This window comes from Arvicanthis niloticus, chromosome 8, assembly GCF_011762505.2.
Source record: "Arvicanthis niloticus isolate mArvNil1 chromosome 8, mArvNil1.pat.X, whole genome shotgun sequence".
Classification (NCBI taxonomy): Eukaryota; Metazoa; Chordata; class Mammalia; order Rodentia; family Muridae; genus Arvicanthis; species Arvicanthis niloticus.
In genome coordinates, this window is record NC_047665.1 from 27,599,135 (window position 1) to 27,620,842 (window position 21,708).

The following is a 21,708-nucleotide window of genomic DNA, read 5'->3' on the forward strand; positions in this document are numbered from 1 at the left end:
TTCTGCTTGCTTTTTCAATACCATTGAGATGGGGTGGCACAAGTTGTTCCAGAACTTCAAAGGAGGAAGCTGAGGGTCTGAGGGAGGGGCTTTTGCTCATGATCTTTTGGCCAGTGGTTGTAGTATGAGCACTAAACAGATTATTACTGTCTCTGGGAATACAACATTGCCCTGTAATAAAACATTTTAATGTAAGACAAAATGAACTCAACGCCTGTAATCTAATCAACTTGTGTTTGTATTTCCTTTGTTCTTATGCACCCACTCTCTTTGCCGTCCTCCTTAAATCTAATTAAGAAGCTCAGGTAAGTCAGTGAGCACCAGGAAAGTGTGGACAAGGTAACAGTTTGTCTGCAGCGAGGTAGTGCATCTCTTTACATATAGGACCAGCCCAGTAAGTGACAGCTATTATTGTGGTTTAAATGACACTCATGCCACATGGGCTCGGATATCTAAGTGTTTGGCTCCTAGTTGATGGAACTGTTTGGGAAAGAGCAGAAGGTGGTATGTCACTGAGGGTCGTAGACTTGGTAAGTTTTGAGGTTTCAAAAGCCCATGCTCTTTCTCTGCCTAGTGGTTGTGTAAAGATGTAAGCTATCACCCATGGGGCTCATGGAGACTTTACCAGCAACCAAAGAGCATGCATGGCTGGACCTTGCCACCCCCGACACATACGTAGTGGTTGTGCGGCTTGATCTTTATGTGGGTCCCTTAACAGTTGGAGTGAAGGTTGTCTCTGATTCTGTTGCCTGCCTTTAGATCCTTTTCCCATAGTTGGACATCCATGCTTAGTTCTGCTGTGACTTTATGTGCAGGGTGGGGTGTGGTTGGTACACATCGGGGGACTTCCCCTTCTCTGAGGAGAAGGGGAGGGGGAAATGGCAGGAAGGAAGTGGGAAAGTAGGACTGAGAGGAAAGAAAGGGGGGCTTCGATCAGGATGTGAAGTGAATAATCATCATCATCATCATCATCATCATCATCATCATCATCATCATCATCATGATGCAACAATGTGAGCTGTCAGAAACATCTCCAGAGCCATGGCCGTTTGCCATGCTTTCCACCACTGTGGTCATGAACTTTAACTCTCTGAAACTATTCGCCTTAAGTTAAATGCTTCCTTTTATAAGTTGCCTTGGTCATGGTGTTTAAATGCAGCAATAGCAAAGTAACTAAGATGGCTGGTATGTTAGTCTTATTTTTCATTTATTTTGCTAGAAGTATTATTGAAAACAGACAGATCCGTGTTCCGGTTTCCATTCTTATTTATTATCTCTGTGAAGTGTTGATTCCTTCATATGTGAGGTGAGTATTGTGGTAGTTGAATGATGTCATAGCCTATACGGCCACACCTTTGGCCTGTTTTAGCCTTAGTGATTCCCCATTGGTTATTTTCTTCTTGTGCTTTGTATTGCTTTTATATAAAAGCATAGTTACGTTTCTGTTGCTATGACAAAATGCCATGACCAACACAACTTATAAAAGGAGGATTTGTTTGACTTTATGGTTCCGGAGGGATAAGAGTCTGTCACAGTGAGCAAGTGGAGGGTATGGTGCCTAGAGCCGAAGCTGAGGGCTCACACCTCAAACAGGAGCCTTAAACAGGAAGCAGAAAGACATAACTAGGAATGATACATGGCTTTGAAATCTCTGAATCTGCCCTTAGTGATATACTTTCTCCAGAAAGGCCACACCTTTCAAATCTACCCTAACAATGCCACCAACTGGGATGCAAATGATCAAGTGTCTGAGCCAGTGGGAGGGGGAAATCTCCTGCAAGCCACCACATGCTCCTAAACTTACTTCCCCACAAATAGGGGACTGTTCCACAAATCCCCTTCCTTCCCCAGGAAAATCAGGCATAGTTGGTCCTTCGACCACCTTCTATTTAGTGATATAATCTTATATATCTGATGATCTTTCATTGCCTTATCTCAAAAAACAGAAATAAAAAAAATCAATGCTGGCAGCTTTCTTTAATTTATATTCCACTTATTCCTGCTAAACCCCACTGGATCTGTTGGTATTATTTGCTAAAGAAGGGTTTGTGAAATAAATTAATAGTGTAAACAAGACTTAGGAAGAGTGCTGAAAATAATTAAGGGAATTATTTCCAAACATGCTTGGGCCCTTGAGTAGCACTATGTAAACACAGTGTCTGCCATCTCTGCTTGGCTCATGCCCACTTACCAACTAGTTATCACAGCTAATCATTCACTGGCGTCTGTCCCCAGGGCATCTTCTACATGTTCACCTCTGAACTCTGTGTTCCCTGTGGGGGAGATTGCCCAATGGGACTGCTTGGAAATGTTTGTGGAAATAGCAAATACATCCCAAAGGGCACTTGCTTTCTCTAGATCAAGCAGTTGTGTTTGGAAGCTGGTAAGACATTTCAAGTCACATATCCTGCAGTCTCCTCAAACTGAATACATTATTTCATATTATGAGATTAATTTCTGATTTCTTTACTTTTTTTCTCAGAATAGCCAGTTTTCTAGGTTCAGATTTGGAGTTTTGTTTACTTCCTTCTTTTCCCTTCTTCCTCCACATTCAATCCATCACCAACTCTCCTATTCTGCCTTCAAAGCATCTTCTGTTTCTTCGTCCCCCTTCCTCTTGGGATGAGATGACAATGTCTAGCCCAGATCCCTCACCACACTTCCATACTGATGTGATCCCACTCTCCTTTGCAGAAAATCCCCACCCTATGTTACTTTTATTTCAGATGATAATATATTGCCTCTCCTTTAGTATCACATTTAAAAGTTGAGCAGGCTTAAAGTGGCACGAGGAAAAAATATTAATTTACTCTCAATTCCATTGCTTAAAGGTGAACAGTGTCAACAGTTTGATATGTATCTTCTTATTTTAAATCATACTTTTATAAGTATGATCTAAAAATTAGGTCAAGCAGTATATGTAACTCAATGTGCAGAAATGAGGCTGGAATACCTAAATGTCACCTGTAATGACAACTAATTATCATAATCATAATGCAGACATACATGTTAGTAGCCATAAAACTTAAAATTAAGTAGACTATAGCCCTTTAAATTTTGTTTAAATATTTTATTTATTTTTGTGTTTATGTGTATCTGTGTGCATGTATATGCCTGTGTGTGCATATGTGTGTAGTTGCGCAAAGAAGCCAGAGAGGGCATCAGATTCCCTGGAGGTGGAGTTGCAGGTGGATGTGAGCTGATGTGGGTGCTGGAAACAAAGGGTCATTCTAATTACTTTTAACTGCTGAATTACCTTTCTAATCCCCCAGAAATTTAAATTTCTAAAAGAAAATGCAAAAAGACATTTTAGCAACTTGGGTTAAATACTGAGTGTTTAGAATGAAAAAAAAAAAAAAACATCAGACATAAAAATTGACAAATTTTATTTTCTCCTACAAACTAAAAACTGCTCTATGGGAAACATCAGTAAAACTGGAAACACCGACTACTGACTTTAAGAAAATGTTACACAATATGTATGCAAAAATGTACAGACTCTAAAACACACATGTAGAACATAAAAAGAAATCATAGGAACTGAAGAGATTGGCTCAGTGGTTAAAAGCATACACTACTTTTGCAGAGGACCTGAACATGGTTCACAGCACCCCAGCCTTTACCATTACTTACAAGTCCAGAGTAGCTGATGCATTCATCCAGCCCTTGGGACCTGCATTAACATGTATACATAACACATAACATGTATACATGTAACACATGTATACATAGATGCACACACACATCAATAAATAATAAGACACAAAGTGCTCTTACAAGTTAACTAAGAAGTTATTTAAAGATTTTTAAACTTAATTTTAAAATAGGGAAAAGTGAGCTGGGCATGGTGGCACATGCCTTTAATCCCTGCAAAGGCAGAGGTAGGAGGGTTTTTTGTGAGATGGAGGTCATCTCGATTTACATAGGAAGATCCAGGATACCCAGGACCACATAGAGAGACCTTGTCTCAAATGTGCCCTCCTCAAAATAGGCAAAAGTCTTATAGTTTGTAAAATATATGCAGAAATATGTAAATGGACAATTGACAAACGGATAGATACTCACTATTAGTTTTCATGAAAATATAAGTTAAAACCACAGTAAGGTATAACATACCAAGTCAGTAGTTGAAATTCTAAAGACTGACCAACATCAGCTGTGGTAAAGCAGAAAGAACAACTGGAGAGCTCATATACTGCTGATGGGAGAATTTTTGGCCATTTTTTATAAAAATCAGCACACAATAACCATATGGCCCAAGAATTTTCCTCATATTTGCTCAGGATAAAGTGAAAAGGCCTATTTGCACAGGACTTATGCACAGATGGTAGTGTCAGTTCACTTGCATAATAAGTGAACACTAGAAATAATCTGAGGACCACCACTAGGTGATTATATAATATTCATATAACAGAATGACCCTTAGAAATAGGAGGTAGTGAATTATTGCTACATATTGTTATACTGATGGCCCCAGAATATTTTGTGGAGCAAAAGAACCTAGATAGAAAAGCTTACACTCTGATTCCACTTACATGAAACTCCAAAACAGGCAAAATTAGTCTACAGCAACAGAGCAATTCAGCCATTGTCTGGGATGAGTAGAGAGATGTGATGGATGAACCTGATTGTCAATTTGATGGGACTGAGAAGGACCTTGTATGAGTGGTGTCATTCTGTAGGCTGGGGCTCCAGATGGAGTAAAAGGGGATAAAGGAGGAGGCTTGTCACACAGCACTCTCTCTCTACAGCCTCACCGTGAGCACTTGCTCTATTGCCTTTCACCCACTATGGCTGACTGACATTCTTGATACTTGGATAGGATAATTTTGTTATCCTTGATAACAAAATTTCTTTTGTGGTCCAAAAGAAATTCTTGTCTCTTAATTCACATTGGCTCAGTGATGGGAAAGCTAAAACAAACTTAGGAATGGGCACAAGTGAACATTTTGTTTGGTACTAAGACTGTAGTGGTAGGAAATGGGGTGGATATTTTTAAAAATTTATCAAGTGATGCTCTTTAATCAGTATCATTCATTGTATATGAATTACAACTCAGCAAAGTCTCTGTATGTGGTATGTGAGCATAAAGCTGGAGCGCGATCTACACGTGAGTTTGCTGTTTTCCTTAACAACATGTGACGAACACCACTCTAGCTTGGCGCTTCACTGTTGCATAGTGTTTCACACAGTGGATTCGTTGTGCTCTCATTACTGTTCCTCTCATTTCTTCTCTCCCCTGCACACTCCTTCTAGAGGGTCTTAATGGATAATTTACAATGGCCTCTGCTCTTTAGGACAAATGTGGTTTTTGTAAGCATCCAAGAATGTGTTTTGTCTGTTTCTGTTGCTCCAGCAAACTACTGGAAACTAAGTATGTCGTAGAAAAGAGGTTCATTTAGTTCAAATTTCGAAGGCTGGAAGTCTGAGCCCAGGGGTCTTACTGAAGCACCTGAGGGTGGGAGTGCACGGCTGCCTCACCTTGGAGAGCATGTCATGGTGGGAACTTGTAGGAGGGTGAGAGAGTGCATGATGAGACAGGAAGCCAGAAAGTGAGGAGGGAGCAATTTTGCTTTTTAATGAACATTTCATTTTGTAAGAACTAACTCAGAGCAATATTATCAGCTTCTGAGAGGAGTTAGTGTTTCAAATACCTGATGTCTTTCAGAGTTGAGCCAAGCTTTCAGTATATGACTCCTGGAGTGACAGAAAGCACCCAAGCTGTGGTGGATATATTCATACCCTTGCACAATAGAGTTTTAAAAAGGTTTTATTACAATTAATTAACTAACATATTCTCTCTCTCTCTCTCTCTCTCTCTCTCTCTTTCTCTCTGTACGCCAGAGGACAACTTGGGGACACAGGTTCTCACCTATCAGTGGATCCCATTACCATGTGGGTGATGGGGATCAAATGCAGGCTGTCAACCTTGGCATCAGGCCATCTCACTGGCTCAGGTTTTTATTTTTGAAAGGACTTTCAGCAGTTGCTTTGCTCATTCAAAGAACTGTGAGCCCTTCAGATTTTAATAGAAGTTGTTAAAGAAGAACTTTCTCCTAAAAGAAAAAGCACTCACCTACAGCCCATGGAAATACTTGCTGCACGTCCACGATGGCTCTTCAGCTCACAGCTCTTTTTAGCTGTATTTCTCATTGTTTGAGTTTGTATTTCTTCCATATTTCCCTTTTCTTTTAGGATAGTTGGACATTTACCTTTAGTAAGAGACATGTTCATATCTTTGCCAAGTTTTCAATGGAATGGTTGTTTCAAAAATTAAATATTTATTTTTTAAACTTTATATTTATTCTTTTTGAGTTTCACATTATGCACCCAAGTCCCATATCTGCCCTTTACTCTTGCAACCTCTCCCCCAAAATAACACACACACACACACACACACACACACACACACACACACACACACACTGTAGAAAACATCTCATCCTGGAAGCTGTAGTTGGTCACAGTGTGTCCCACAGTATATCCCTCTGTCCACACATCTCCTACCTGAAACTACTCATTGCAATGAGCCATTGGCCTGGTTTGAGGTCTCTGGCTTCTGTGACATCATCAATATTGGATCCTCACTGGGACTACTCCCACGAATCCTGTTGTTGTCCTGTGTCACGGAGATCCTGCAGCTTTGCAACAACAGGAACTAGCCCTTTCATGCATCCCAATCATTCACAGATGATATTCATTTTGGGGTGGTCAGCTCAGAGTCCTGGATCTGGGCCTGGGGAACTGAGCATCCCAGCCTGCTGGCTCTCCGTTTTCTGCACCAGCAGGACAAGCTCTCCAGCACTGCTCCTGATAGGCTTCCCAATACCACCATCAGCAAGAGGCAGGGTCAGCTCTCCTGCTCTCATGCCCTTGGGGCAGCTCATTCACACCCAAGCCTCCAGAGCCAACTCCACTTTGTTGTCCCAGTGAGGTGCAGGGCCTGCTCTCTCAAGTGCTACAGTCAATGAGGATGCAGGGCTAGCTCTCCGACTCTCATGTTCTCAGGGCTGGCTCTCCTGACTACTGAAGGTGGCAAGGGGGAGGGGGAGGAAGGGAATTACTCCTGCACCCAAACCATCTCATGGCAGATGAGTGGTAGTCTTCTGATCTCTAACCCTTGGGACTGGCTCACCTGTGCCCCCTCCACCAGAGCCAGCTTTACTGTGCTTCCCAGGTGAGGTGCAGGGTCCTCTCTCCCCAGTGCTGCAGTGGGCAAGGGACAGGGCCAGCTCAACTCCTCTTATGACCCCAGAGCCAGCTCTCCCAATTACAGCACATGGTGAGGGGAACAGGCGGGGAGCGGGAATTAAGTTATCTTATCTACACCCTAGTGGATTTCTTTGTATGTTGCTTATTTTATTGCCAGAAAATTCTTATAGTTGACTTTCTCTTATTATTTAAGAAGTACAATGTTATTAGTGTTTCTACCTCTGTGAAGAATCACTAAAATGTAGCATTCCTCAATAGCCAAGTCAAGGAAATGTGTTACTTTGAATCTTCACAAGTCAAAGTCTCACTTTTTGTCTTTCAGTAAATTGCTGCTAATTCAAATATGTATTCACAATAATAATAATAATAATAATAATAATAATAAAGGTACATCACCTAGTTTATAATGGTCAAACATTGTATCCAGGAATACAGTTGTATACACACAATGTTTTATTTTAGAAAAACAAAACAAAACAAAACAAAACAAAACAAAACAAAACAAAACAAAAGGGGCATTTCTGCATTTGTGCCAATGCAGTGGCCAAGGTTGCTGAGTTGTATCTGAGGCAAAGATTCTGCTCATCAGTAGAAGACACGTTTGGTTATTATGCGGAGCTTTTCTCTTGACTCTGCTGATTTCCAAACCCAGTAAACCTTTCTGCATGCTTTCATTAGCAGCTCTAGGAACTTCATTCAGTGGGGCAAGTCCTTAACAAAACATGTTGTTCCAACCCTCCAGAGGATCCAGTGGCCTCTCACACTCATCCATAAAAGTCCCAGCGCAATGCAGATGCATCCCAAGATTAGAAGAAGAAGTGCTTGAGCTCAGACTTTGAGGATTACAAGTCACAGTTCCTCCCTTGTAAGCAAGGATGGGTTTTTTCTTGTTGTTTCATGAAGATGCAGAAAGCATCAGATGCTGGGCTAGGCTTGCTTCCCACAGGTCCACTGCTCAGAAGCTGGGTAACTACAGCAGAAATGATCTCTCTCTCTCTCTCTCTCTCTCTCTCTCTCTCTCTCTCTCTCTCTCTTTATTGGATATTTTGTTTACATTTCAGATGTTATGCCCTTTCCCCATTTCCTCCCCACCCAGGAACCCCATATCCCATTTCCCTTCCTCCTGCTTCTATGAGGATGTGCTCCCACCTACTCACCCACTCCCACCTCCTTGCACTCGAATTCCCCCGCACTGGAGCATCCAGCCTTCATGGGACCAAGGATCTCCTCTCCCACCTAAGCCCGAAAAGGTCATCCTTCCCTACATATACAGCTGGAGCCATGGGTCCCTACTTATGTGCTCCCAGGCTGGTGGTTTAGACCCTGGGAGCTCTGGTTGGTTGGTATTGTCGCTCTCCCCATGGGGCCACAAACCCTTTCAGCTCCTTCAGTTTTCTCTTTAACTCCTCCATTGGGAACCCCATGATCAGTTCAATGGTTAGCTGTGAGCATCTGCCTCTGTATATGTCAGGCTCTGACAGACCTCTAAGGAGACAGCTATACCAGGCTCCTGTCAGTGTGCACTTTCTGGCATCCACATCTGCCTTTGGTGACTGCACATGGGACGGATACCCAGGTAGAACAGTCTCCAGATGGCCCCTCCTTCAGTTTCTGTCCCACACTTTGTCTCCATATTTTCTCTCATGTGAAACTCGAATGGCAGAGAAGCACCTAAAGAAATCTTCAACATCCTTAGTCATCAGGGAAATGCAAATCAAAACAACTCTGAGATTCCAACTTGTACCAGTCAGAATGGCTAAGATCAAAAACTCAGGTGATAGCAGATGCTGGCGAGGATGTGGAGAAAGAGGAACACTCCTCCATTGTTGGTGGGATTGCAAGCTGATTACAACCACTCTGGAAATCAGTCTGGCGATTCTTCAAAAAATTGGACATAGCATTACCTGAGGACCCAGCTATAAACACTCCTGGGCATATACCTAGAAGATGCTCCAGCATATAACAAAAACATATGCTTCACTATGTTCATAGCAGCCAGAAGCCGGAAAGAACCCAGATGTTGTTCAACAGAGGAATTGATACAGAAAATGTGATACATTTACACAATGGAGTATTACTCAGCTATTAACGACAATGAATTCATGAAATTCTTAGGCAAATGGATGGAAGTAGAAAATATCATCCTGGGTGAGGTAACCCAGTCACAAGAGAACACACATGATATGCACTCACTGATAATTGGATATTAACCCAAAAGCTCGAAATACCCAAGATACAACTCACAGACCATATGAAGCTCATGAAGAAGGAAGACCAAAGTGTGGGTCCTTTGGTCCTTCTCAGGAGTAACAGAAATGATCTCTTATCTACTTGTAAGCCCATTCTCCTTTGCCCCAGCCAGCAGTGAAGGTCTCTGCAGTGTAGCCTTTTCAGTTTCCCTGTCCTTTGTGGGTAATATCAGGTAAGCACAATATCTTCAAAATGAGTGACATTCACCGCCACAAATCCCAGGTGATCAACACCGTCTCTCCCAAGCCCTTTCTCAGCCTTCTACCTTGAACTGTTTGCAATGTCCTCCTGACTTCTGGATGAAGAACAAACGTTTTCCAGATTTTATCTCACGTTTTCCCCTCAGCTCCTATTCTGCTCCAGGAGGCAGTGTGCTCCTCTCCCATGAACTCATTATATTGCCTCCTCTGTGGGTGGGCTCCTACCCCTGGAAGCCTCCCTCTCATCTCCTTGCCCTGAGGTCTATTTCAGCTGTGAGCTTATTCACAAAGATATCTCATTCCTCTAGTCTGCCCCATCTCCCTTGCACTGGAAGCCCACTGGAAGCTGTGTGAGTGGTTCTGCAGGTTTCTGTCATGTGGTGTCTTTAGGGAATTACTGTGTTATGAGCACTTGCTTTCCTATTTCTCTGTTAGAGCACCACACATGACCTTTGAGTACTGTTTGGGGACAGAGGTTGTGTCTGATGTCCATTCTGTTTCCCTCCCAGTCCTTTGTCTATGAGGATGCCGAGCACACAGAAGCAGCTCCACAAAGACCGGTTTCATCAAATTACATGCCTGCGTTTGTGAGCAATAATACTGAATTTCCTCATTAAAATGCTGTAATTCAGAGTAAGTAATTTAGAGTCATTTGCTTCTAGTTGTTCTGAATCCCTGCATTCATTCATCCATTCTTTTTCAGAACTTGCTATTTGCAAAGCATTGTGCTGTGCACAGGGGGACATAATGATGTTTTAGTCCATTCAGAATGCAATAACAAAATACCATGAACTGGGTAGGACAGCTTTAAACAACAGAGATCTATTTCTCATTCTCTCTCTCTCTCTCTCTCTCTCTCTCTCTGAGAGAGAGAGAGAGAAAGAGAGAGTTACTGTTAATCAAACCTAGAGTCTCAGCATGTAAAACAACTGGCCGATATCATTACCCCAATTTTTACTTTTTATTTTGAGACAGGAGCTTGTTGATACACACAGAAGGGCCTTGCACCCACCCTATAGTCAAGGTAGGCTTTGAACTTATTATCTTCTTGCATCTTCTTTCTGAATGGCTGTAATTTCAGGATTGGACCACCTGATCTGCAATTTCACAGTTGTCTATAGGCTTTGAAGTCCAAAATCAAGGTAAGATTCAGGCAGATTAAGTGTCTAGTGAGGACCCTCTTTCTGCACCATAGCTGTCACCAGATTGTGTCTTCACATGGTAGAAATGGATGAGAGAGCTCTTTAGGCCCCCTTTATAAGAACACTAATCCCATTGATAAGGAATCTGCTGTCCATGAGCCAACCACACGCTCACAGGTTCCACTTCCTCATAATATCTATTTTGTAATTGGACTTTAATATGTGAGGCTTCAGTCACTTACAACTGGTAGTCAAAACCACAACAGCAAAACACAAAACACAACAAAAAGCAAAGCGACCAAACAAATAAGCAGAACCAGGTACCTGGTCTTAGGTGACTAAGACATCTTTGGGAAAAGAAGATGTCCAAAAGCCATGCAGAAAGTACAGATGCCACAGTGGTGGATGTATTACAAGTAGCCCCAATAGGGTTGATAGGAGGCAGCCCTGAGGGGGAAGCCATTGGCTAGAATAAAGTTAGAAGTCGATCAGTGATGGTGGAGATTGTGGAGATGTTGCAAAAGATTCCATCCATGGAAGGAAGAGACCATAGTCGTCTACCTAAGAATGGATAAGGGAATGAACATGACTCCAGTACAGAGAGGAAGATACACTGGGACAAAAGGAGCTTGTAGTAAGTCAGGACCATATACAGAAGGATGTTGTTGTTGTTCTTATTGCTGCTGCAGTTTTTGTAAAAACACTGGGTGTTTGAACTAAGGGTTTATAATATCTGATTGGCACTGGAAAGACCACCCTGTTTTCATCTTAGATGTAAGGGTTCAGGATAAAGGTAAGAAACTCAATTCTGGATTAATTCAGTAGTTTAATCAAGGGTTAGTGGATGCTTGTGTTGATCTGGGTTCAGCATGGGGAGAAGGCATTTTGTGGTTAAGAATTAGCAAGGCTTAGTGATGACTTTTATACCACAGTGGAGGAGGGTGGAGTGTAAGTGGAATGAAGGGGTCTGAAGAACAATAGAAAGGTACAGAGAGATTTTATCCCAACAGAGGTATGGACTGGGGAGAGAGTGATGCCGTTTTGATTTTGGATATGCCAGGTTTGAATTACTTTTTAGATAATTGACTCAGTTCTAAATAGGCATTCTCCCACTATTCATTCAATAGAACATCAAGAATTTAACTGACATAAACTTGCATTTTCATGGGTCCATAAAATTAACTTATAGCCATACGTAGGGAGAAGTGATATGTGCATTAAAGCAAAATTGCAGACAGGTAGAACATAACAGAGGACCCAGCCATAAAGCTCTACACCTAATGTCTGACAAAGCTGTCAAAAACAGACATTAAAAAGGAGACATCCTATTCAATAAATGGTGCTGGCAAAACTGGATATCCCCCTGTAAAATGATCAGACTAGATCCATATATCTCACCCTACACAAGAATCAATTTGAAAGGGGTCAAAGACCTTAAATTAAAACCTGAAACACTGAGACTGCCAAAGAGAAACATAGGGAATGCAATTCAAAACGTATGTGTAGGCAAGAACTTTCTGAATAAACCACAACAGCACAGGGAAAAGTCCTGGGGATTGACAAATGTGGCTAGATGAAACTGAACAGTTTCTGCCCAGCCAAGGAAACTAAGAGCTGAGTGAACAGACAGCCTGCAGAATGGGAGAAAAATCTCTCCCAAATACATTTCCTACTTGGGGTTAATTTCTTGAACATACCAAAAAAAGTTCCCAAATTGTAAATTAATAAATTGGCCAATGAACTAATCAGACATTTCTCAAAAGAAGAAACACAAATGACCAAGAAATATTCTTTAAAAAGTGTTCCACATATTTTTAGTTGACGTTCTGTTGCTGTGATGGAACACCATGACTGAACAGCTTGGACAGAAAAGCGTTAACTTGGCTCATTTTCCATATCACTGCTCTTCACAGAAGGAAGTCAGGACAGGAACTCAAACAGAACAGGAACCAGAAGGCAGGAGCTGAGGCAGAGGGCACAGAGGAGTGTTGCATACTTGATTGCTTGTGGCTTGCTCATCCTGCTTTCTTAAAGAACCCAGGACAACCAGTCCAGGGATGGCACCACCCACAATAGACTGGGCCCTCTTTCATCAACCATTAACTAAGAAAACACACTGCTTTCAGTTTTGATAGAGTAGCTAAAGCCAGAGCCTCTTACCAGACAAATGACTCATTGCAATGAACTTTTACATGCAAAGAAGTGTGGACAAACGGGTACACAGTGTGACACACTGTGACATAAAGCTTCCACAATGAGATTTTTTTCCTTTGTTGGTGGGGGAGGTTGAAAGAGTGGAGGGTGGGTAGAGGGGATGGGGAGATGAGTGGAATTGGGGTGCATGATGTGAAATTCACAAAGAACCAATAAGAAGTTACAAAAGAAGAAGAAAATGCCCTAAGCTGGATCTATGAAGACATTTTTTTTTTTTTCAATTTAGATCTCTTCCTTTTAGGTAACTCTAGCTTGTGTTAAGTTAACATAAAATTAGCCAGCACACCATTCTTAGCCACTAGGGAAATAAAAAACAGAAAACTACCTCATCAGAATGTCTATCATAAACAACACAGCAACAAAAAATGGCAACACACGTTGGTGAGGATGTAGGGAAAGGAACCTTTATTCGGTGTCAGTGTGAGTGCAAACCAGTGTAGCTACTATGAAGTTTCCCAAAAAATTATAACCAGAACCAGCTCTAAATACTATGGCCCAGCAACTCCACTCCTCTGTGGGATATATTCAAAGGTTGCTATGCCCTGCCACAAGATACACGGGCACTCTTACTCATTGTTGCTCTAATCATAACAGCAAGCAAATGGAATCAGCCTAGATGTTCATCACCTGATGAATGGACAGTGGAAATATGATACTTGTAGACACAATGGAATTTTATTCAGCCATAAAGAGAAATAGGATTATAAAATCAACAGGAAAATGAATGGAAATGGAAAAAGTTTATATTAAGCAAGGTAACCCTGGTACAGAAAGACGGATAGAGCACGTTTTCTTGCAGATGCGGATCCTGGCTTCTAATTTTTATCCATTTGTATTTATATGTAAGAGTAGAAGTGGATGTCAAAAAACTGGAAAGGGATTCATAAGGAGGAAAATAGAGAGGATAGTAGAACACAGGTGCTATGAAATTAGTGGGGAGACAATGATGGCAGAGGAGCACAAGGACCAGGGCAGGAAGACGAAGAGCAGGACTGTGAGGGGGAGGGCTAGCCCTTCGGTGTGTATGAAGATGCCATAAAGACAACTGTTCCTTGTCCGCTATTAAAAATAAAATATGTCAGAACCCACCCCCCACACAACATAAAGCTTGCCGTTCGTTCCCATGCACGCAGCTCAACCGCATCGTTTGTGCTTACATGCTCTGAAACATCCTGAGCATCGCTCTGTTTCATCTGGCAGATCTGAACTCTTCCCATCAAATGCTGCCCTACTCCTCCCTGTTCTGGCAGTCACCACTGACTCTGGAACTTGACTGTTATCGCTACGTCGCAGAGTGGAACCAGAGTATTAGTTTTGTTTTGCCGGCTTACTTCATTGAGCGTCGTGTGCTCAAGTTCATCCACGTGTAGCATATGCCAGCATTTTTTTTTTTTCTTTTAAAGACTGGGTTGATTTAAAAGACCACATTTTATTTCTATGAGTTCTTTTCAAAGGACTGGAACTTCCACACTCCCAGTCCTCCGTGGGATGTGTGTATGCAGGAATCATGTAAGGGAGAGAGCAAATAAGTTATTGATTTTCTTCAAGAAAGCTGACCTGACAGTGGGCACAGGCAAACCCCCTGTAACGCCCCTGATGGCCATGCTCTTCAGTTTTGCCAGGCACACAATCTAGTCTATACTCACCTTTCTGCTCATCCCACAGTAGCCCCGCCCCTTCTGGTTTTGTAGTTCCGTGTGTGTGTGCCCTCCTCGTCAGGCTGCCAGGTTTGAAGGCAGGAGCTGTCCCCCTGGCACACTCAAGAATTCCTGGCAGTAGGAACACACTCGCTCCGAGTGAGGGTTTCGGGTAGAGCATACCTGCTTGTGCACTCTAACTGTGAGAACAAGGTGTTTGTTGACTTACTCCTCCCTAAGATAAAGGCAGGCACCCTGAGAAGGAAATAGGTCACATATATTTTCCTGGAGGTCATAGTTCATTATATTTTAATCTGTAACATTTTCAACAATCAAACATTCTCATGTATGCCTTCTGTTTTTTAAAGTGTGTGTGTGTGTGCATGTGTGTGTATGCGTGTGTGTGTGTATACAGGTAAGTACCCACAGAGTTCACAAGATTGTCTGATCTCCTGGAGCTAGAGTTACATGTGGTTTTGAACTTCTAGAATTGAACTTGTCCTGCCTTGTCTACCTCAACCTCCTACCACACTCTGTGGTCGCTTTACCTGAGTTAGACACTGGCTGGCCTCCTGGGGCTCATGTAGTGATGATTAACATTTATTGGCTTCTAAATATGTACTGAGCCAACGCCTTTGCTTAACTTCACAGAACAGCTCTGAGACAGTTCTACCAAATGTCAACCTTCCTGTAGCTAAGGGGGTTTTGCATGCCTTATCTTATTTACTGAGAACAGTCTTAGGAGGTATATTTTACAGAACAATGTCTGATGCATCCCAAATGCTCTTAGTATGTTTGTTTGTTTGTTTGTTTGTTTGTTTATTTGAGACAGGGTTTCTCTGTGTAGCCCTGGCTGTCCTCGAACTCACTCTGTAGACCAGGCTGGCCTCGAACTCAGAAATCCGCCTGCCTCTGCCTCCCAAGTGCTGGGATTAAAGGCGTGCGCCACCACCGCCTGAGTATGTATCTTTAAGCAGTAGTCCACATGCCTTATAACATTCAGCTATCTCAAGGACTCCGTGGTAGATGTTATTATAGTATTTCTCATCTGAAATGCTCAGAGATAGAAGTGTTCAGATTCCTGATTTCTTCTTTTCTTTTTAGATTTTGGAAATATTTATATCTACCTAATGTGCTACCTTCAAGATGGGACCCATGTATAAACACACACTTTATTTACACCTATATCCATACCTGGAGGTAATTTTATATGATTTTAGTGCACCTGTGTTTTGACTACAACTTGACATATGAGGTCAGGTATGGAATTTTCCATCGGTGGCACTTAGAAAGGTTTTTTTTTTTTTTTTTTTTTTTTTTTTTTTTTATGTCAGAGCATACTAGACTCTGGCTTTCTGAATCAAGGATTTTCAACCTGGATTCTTGTTTCAAAAGGCCCGTGTTCATGTCTCAGTTGGTTTGGCAACAAAAGTAAAGACCAGTGGTGCCAAGAGTTACCCTTATGGATTATTAACTGCTGAGACACACTTTCACTGAGTCCTAATCCAGGAGATTCTTTTTCAGTGATCTGGGACATAGTCCGAAATATGTCCTGATAATGCAGAAGTGTTGGCTGCATGTCTTCAGAGGCACTGTTTTTAAGAACCTCTTCTCATGTCCTGTGATAATACTGACCTGTTCCTCTGCAGTTCAGCTTAGTACATATAAGCATCTGGATCTTTTTTTTTCTGTTTAAACATTTTTACTTATTTATATTTATAGATCTAATCTTATTATATAGTCCAGGCTGGTATGAAACTGACAACATAGACATGGGGAACCTTGAATTCTGTCTCAGCTCCCCAACATGCTGAGGTTACAGGCATTTATTTTAAATATTAGTTATTTATTATTGTGTGTGTGCATGGTGTGGGCATATGTTACACAGCATGTGTGGAGGTCAGGGGACAGTTTTGTAGTGTTGAGTCTTTCTTCCCATCTTTATGGGTTCTGGGGGTTGAACTTGGTACCATGCTCAGCGTGCCAGGCTTGCTTAGTATGTGCCTTTACTGAGCCACCTTTCTAGCCCCCAATTTATTCATTTTAAATGGACAAATACTGTATGTATTTATGGGGCACAGGCATTCTACATTTTATTATACTCCACTTTATTGAAACTCTACACATTTTTACACACACACACACACACACACGTACGTATATATATACGTATATATATATATGTGTGTGTGTGTATAATATATACATATATATATATATACATATATATATATATGTATATATATATATATATATATATATATATACACACACACACAAGATATATATATATGTATATCCCAAGACTTCCACACTAGGTATGAATCAACATGGAGTCCTTTGGGCCTGTGCAGTGCTCAAGCAAAGTGTCGACTTCACTTTCCCAGCTGTGTGGGCTCATTTCATGTCTCTGTGTGGTATTTTAGCAATTGTCCCAAACTTTTTCATTATAATCTCTATTGTGGTCTGTGATGTTACTATTGTCATTGTCATGGGGAGCTGTAGACCATACCCATACAAAATGGACAAATATTGTATATTCTGTTGACCCCAGTAACTAGCCATTTCCTGTCTTTTTTCTTCCCTCAGATCCCCTCTGTTCCCTGTGATACAATGTTGAAACCAAGCTATGGTGACTCCATAGCCCTCTCCCGGCTCCTATGAAGGGACAAGTCTCAGGTTTTCTCACCATAGGTCAAATGTTAAAAGCTGTTAAGCTTAAACACTTGGTAGATCTATACTTAATCACGTGTCAAAATCTGAGAAAGAATGAAAGACTCTTGAGCCATTCAGCACAGCTGTGAATGCAAAGGGAAAGTGCTTGCAGAGAATTTAAAGTAGTGCTTTAGAAACACAGGACAATTAGAACGTGAGCCACCATATTGCTGGCTCCGAGAAAGTGTTACTGGTCATGACAAAAGGTGAAACTAGCTGCAAGACTCTCCCAAGTCAAAGTGTGAAGCAGAGCAAGGAGACGACGCCTTCAATTTCCCAAATACTGATAGAGGTGAGGAAGCTGCAGAAGAAATGTTTGAAGCTGGTTCAGGAGGCTTTGAGAAAGAAGCTATCTCCATAATATAATGTGTAAGGCAATATAGTCAGTGGCAACAAAGAGGCTGTTCCAAGTTCTCAGAAGACCTCGTAGTGGAAGACACTGGCTGTGTCCGTCAGGGTTCTCTAAGGGAACAGAACTGATAGAGTGCACACATAGTAACCCATAGTACATAACACATACATACATGCACACAAACACAAATATATATATAAAATCAGCTTACGTTGAAATAACAACAGATGTCTCACAACCTTTTTAATCTGTCTGGGGACCAGAAGGTGCCACCCACTTTTGGGTGGACTCTTCTCACATCAGTTAAGGCCATCAGGACAATGCCTCAGCTGAAGCTTCAGCCTCAGGAGATTCTAATTTGAGCCAAGTTGCCATTAAGACCAACTATCACACTGGCCTCTGTGCTGTATACTAGAATCTGCATGTAGCTGACACAGCCTTCTACTGGGAGAAGATGCCCTCTAGGACTTTCCTAGCTAGAGAAGAAAAACAAATGCTTGGATTTGAAGCTTCAAATGACAGGCTAACGATCTTGTTGGGTCTGTATTAGGTCATTGCCACTGTGTTAAAATGCCCAACAGGGATCACCTGGCAGGAGGAAGGGTTAATTTTGGATTAGTTTTACCAATAACGTCAGGGCATGGGGTGGTGAGGCAGGAGAGTTTGCTCACCTTACGGTACAAGGATACAGAACCAGCAAAGAGATGGACAAGACAAGATAAATCCTTCAAACCTACATCCCCACGACCTACCTCTAACTAGGTGCTACCTCCTAATAGTCCATTCAGCTATGAACTTGTAAAGAAATCAGTCCAGTGAAGTTAGCATTCTTTTGAGCCAGTTATTACCTCTGAATACAGCAGCTTGACTAGACCTTCAACACGGTAGCTTTTAGGGATTTAAGATCTAAACCATAGCAGAGGCCAAAGCAGCCGATGTCAGAAGTTGAAGTTAATACTAATTTGCCATTCTGAAAACCCTAGGATCATTACTAAATCTGCTAATGTCAACCATACTGAATCTACTCAGCCTGTGCTCTAACATGGAAACGCAGAGTTAGGGTAACAACACATTTGCTCCCATTTCGGTTCACTGAATGACTTAGTCTCATGGTTGAGACACACTCTTCAGGTGTAAAAAAAAAATCTTTCAAAATTGTACTTCGTGTTGACAGTTCGTCTGGTCATCTAAGAGTGCTGATGGACACAGACAGTGAGGGTGACAGGCTCGACACATCTATACCACAGCGCCCACTTGGCAGCCAATGGGTCAAGTAATTATTTTGGCTTTAAAAGTCTTATTTAAAAATACATTTATGGGCTGGAGAGATGGCTTAGAAGTTAAGAGCACTGGCTGCTTTTGAAGAGAATTCTGGTTCAATTTCAAGGACCCACATAGTGGTTCATAACCATTTGGAGTGCTAGTCCCTCTCCTGGCCTCCATGGACACCAGACATGCATGTGATATACAGTACATGTAGGCAAAACCACTTATACACACAAAATAAATTATTAACAAATGGAATACATTCACGAGGCTAGGGTTACCACAGATGATGATTTCTTTGCTGGATGTCAGCAGAGTAAACTAAAACTCTCTGGAAAGGACTCACCTTTTAGATGTCATTATGGGCACATAAGGTTTTTTGGCAGGAGATTAAATGTCAGCATTAACAGGAATTTAGAAGTCAATTTCAACCCCTCAGGGTTGAAACCCCTTAGGGGTCCCGAGACCTCAGTGGAAGAAGTACCTGCAGATATGATAGAAACAGCATTTGGAGATGGAACCTGTAGATGAGGCCAAACTGCCACACTCTCATGACAGAACTTCCACACGCTCGTTCCTTCTTATGAATAAGTAAGATGGTGCTTTCTTGAGATGGAATCTATTCCTGTCCCGAGGATGCTAGAACACTGTTGAAAGGCTAGCAAAGGATTTGGAGCATTGCATAAACTTAGTTGCTAAAGCAACAGCACATTTGAAAGAGCTGACTCCAGTTTTGAAAGAAGCTCTCCTTTGGGTGAAGTGCTACCACAGCACTGCATGCTACAGAGAAATGGCTTTTTGTAAACAGAGGTCGGTCACTGTGGCAAACTTCATCGTTATCCTAAGAAATCTCTGGCACCACTCTCACCTGTGTCAGCCAGCACTCTGATCTCTTAGCAAACACGGTTATAAAAGGAAGAGCCTGGATCATTAAAAATATGGTGTGCTGAAGGTTCTGATAATTGTGAGCATATGTCACAAGTAGGGCATTTTAGAATCAAGGTATATATTTATTTTAGATATGACAATATATATATATAATATATATATATACATGATACACTGTTTTATACATATAATGTTTTTAGAAGGTACACATAGTTTTCAGATATGATTATATATGGTAATATGTATATATATGTAATCTATCTATCTATCTATCTATCTATCTATATATGGTAATAATATATATATGGTAATATGTGTGTGTGTATAATAAGAGTTTTTCTAGATAACCCAAGCTGGACTTGAATTCTCTTTGTAGTCCCTGTTTTTTCAGCTTTTTGCCTCTATCCCCTGAGTGCTGGGATTAAAGACATATGTCACCCCAGCAGCCTCAACCACAACTTCCATATGCATTCATGAAAAAAAATAAAACAACTGTATGTGATTCCCTTTGCTGTGAGATTCATTTTACTGTGCTGGTCTGGAAACTGCATCCATACTATCTCTGAGGTATGCATGTAGGGCACTGTGAAACGGTCCATCCTGTCAAGGTAACTACTCTGTCGCTTCACGTGACTTCTCAAGTTTTTGTGGAGAGGACATTCAAAATCCACTTTTGAGGAAAGTTTAAGTATAAGCACACACTTCTTAACTGTACTCTCACTGTGTAACAGCTCTCCAGTATGTTGAACTAATAAATAGTGTGTCCTGTCTGACTGACCAATCTCTCTCCTCTCTAAGCTATCCACTTTCATCAGTTTGCCGTTTTTTAGATTTCATATACAAGAAAAATCACACAACGGCTGTGTCTCTGTGTCTAACTATGTCACTGAGGATAATGTCCTGCATGTTCATTCATATTGTTGAGAATGAGATACTCGTTATCTGCTGTGGCAAGAGTGAACGGAGCCGCCTCATCCTGGAGAAGCCCGAAGTCTTGAGTGTGGATGGAGAAGCAGTCGGATGGGGGAACACACCTCCTGTCTATCACTGGAAACAGCCATCTGCTTCTGTAGGACAAACCTTCACACTCTGCTTCTGGAACTGAAATTGAAACACATTTTTCAAATAGTGTTGAAAGTTATGGTTCCATGGTGAGATTCGACAGTTTGGCCAAGGCTAGATAGATCTTTAAATGCTTTGGAAATCCTGGACTGTCCCTGATTTTCCCTGACAGCTTTAACAGAGCGTGACAACAGTCAATGGTGGACTAGTTGTGTCTAAGCCTCGGGTTCCTTCTGCTGAGGCACAAACTCTAACCAACACAGAATAAATAGCCTTTTTTTACTTATGTCTGCAAAATCATGCAAGGGAAATCTGGTAGGGTGGCCTTTTAGGGCCATACCCAAGGTATTAATGGAGGGAAAGTGCCTTCTTTTTATATTGAGACCAATCTCATGGTATGGAGCCAGAGAGGGATATTCTCATGTATTAAATTCTAAAGAGCCAGGTGTGGCAGCAAACATCTGTAACCACAACTTTACAGATGCCAAGGCAGGAGGATTGCAAATTTGAGTTTGGCTTGGGCTACATAGCAAAGCCTTATTTCAAAAATATCAAACTAGACAAACAAACAACCAGTAAAAATTTATTTTACCCTGCTATGTGTTAGACTTGCTTAGGACTCAGGGCCTCTTCTTCATTCAAATCTCTTTCCCTTCTCATCTATGCTGTGGTAGGACAGATATTGCCACTCCACATGTCAATTGATGTTCAGTTTTCATAATCTCACAGAGATTCCTTTCCTCTCACAGAGGAAGAAAAATTACACCCAA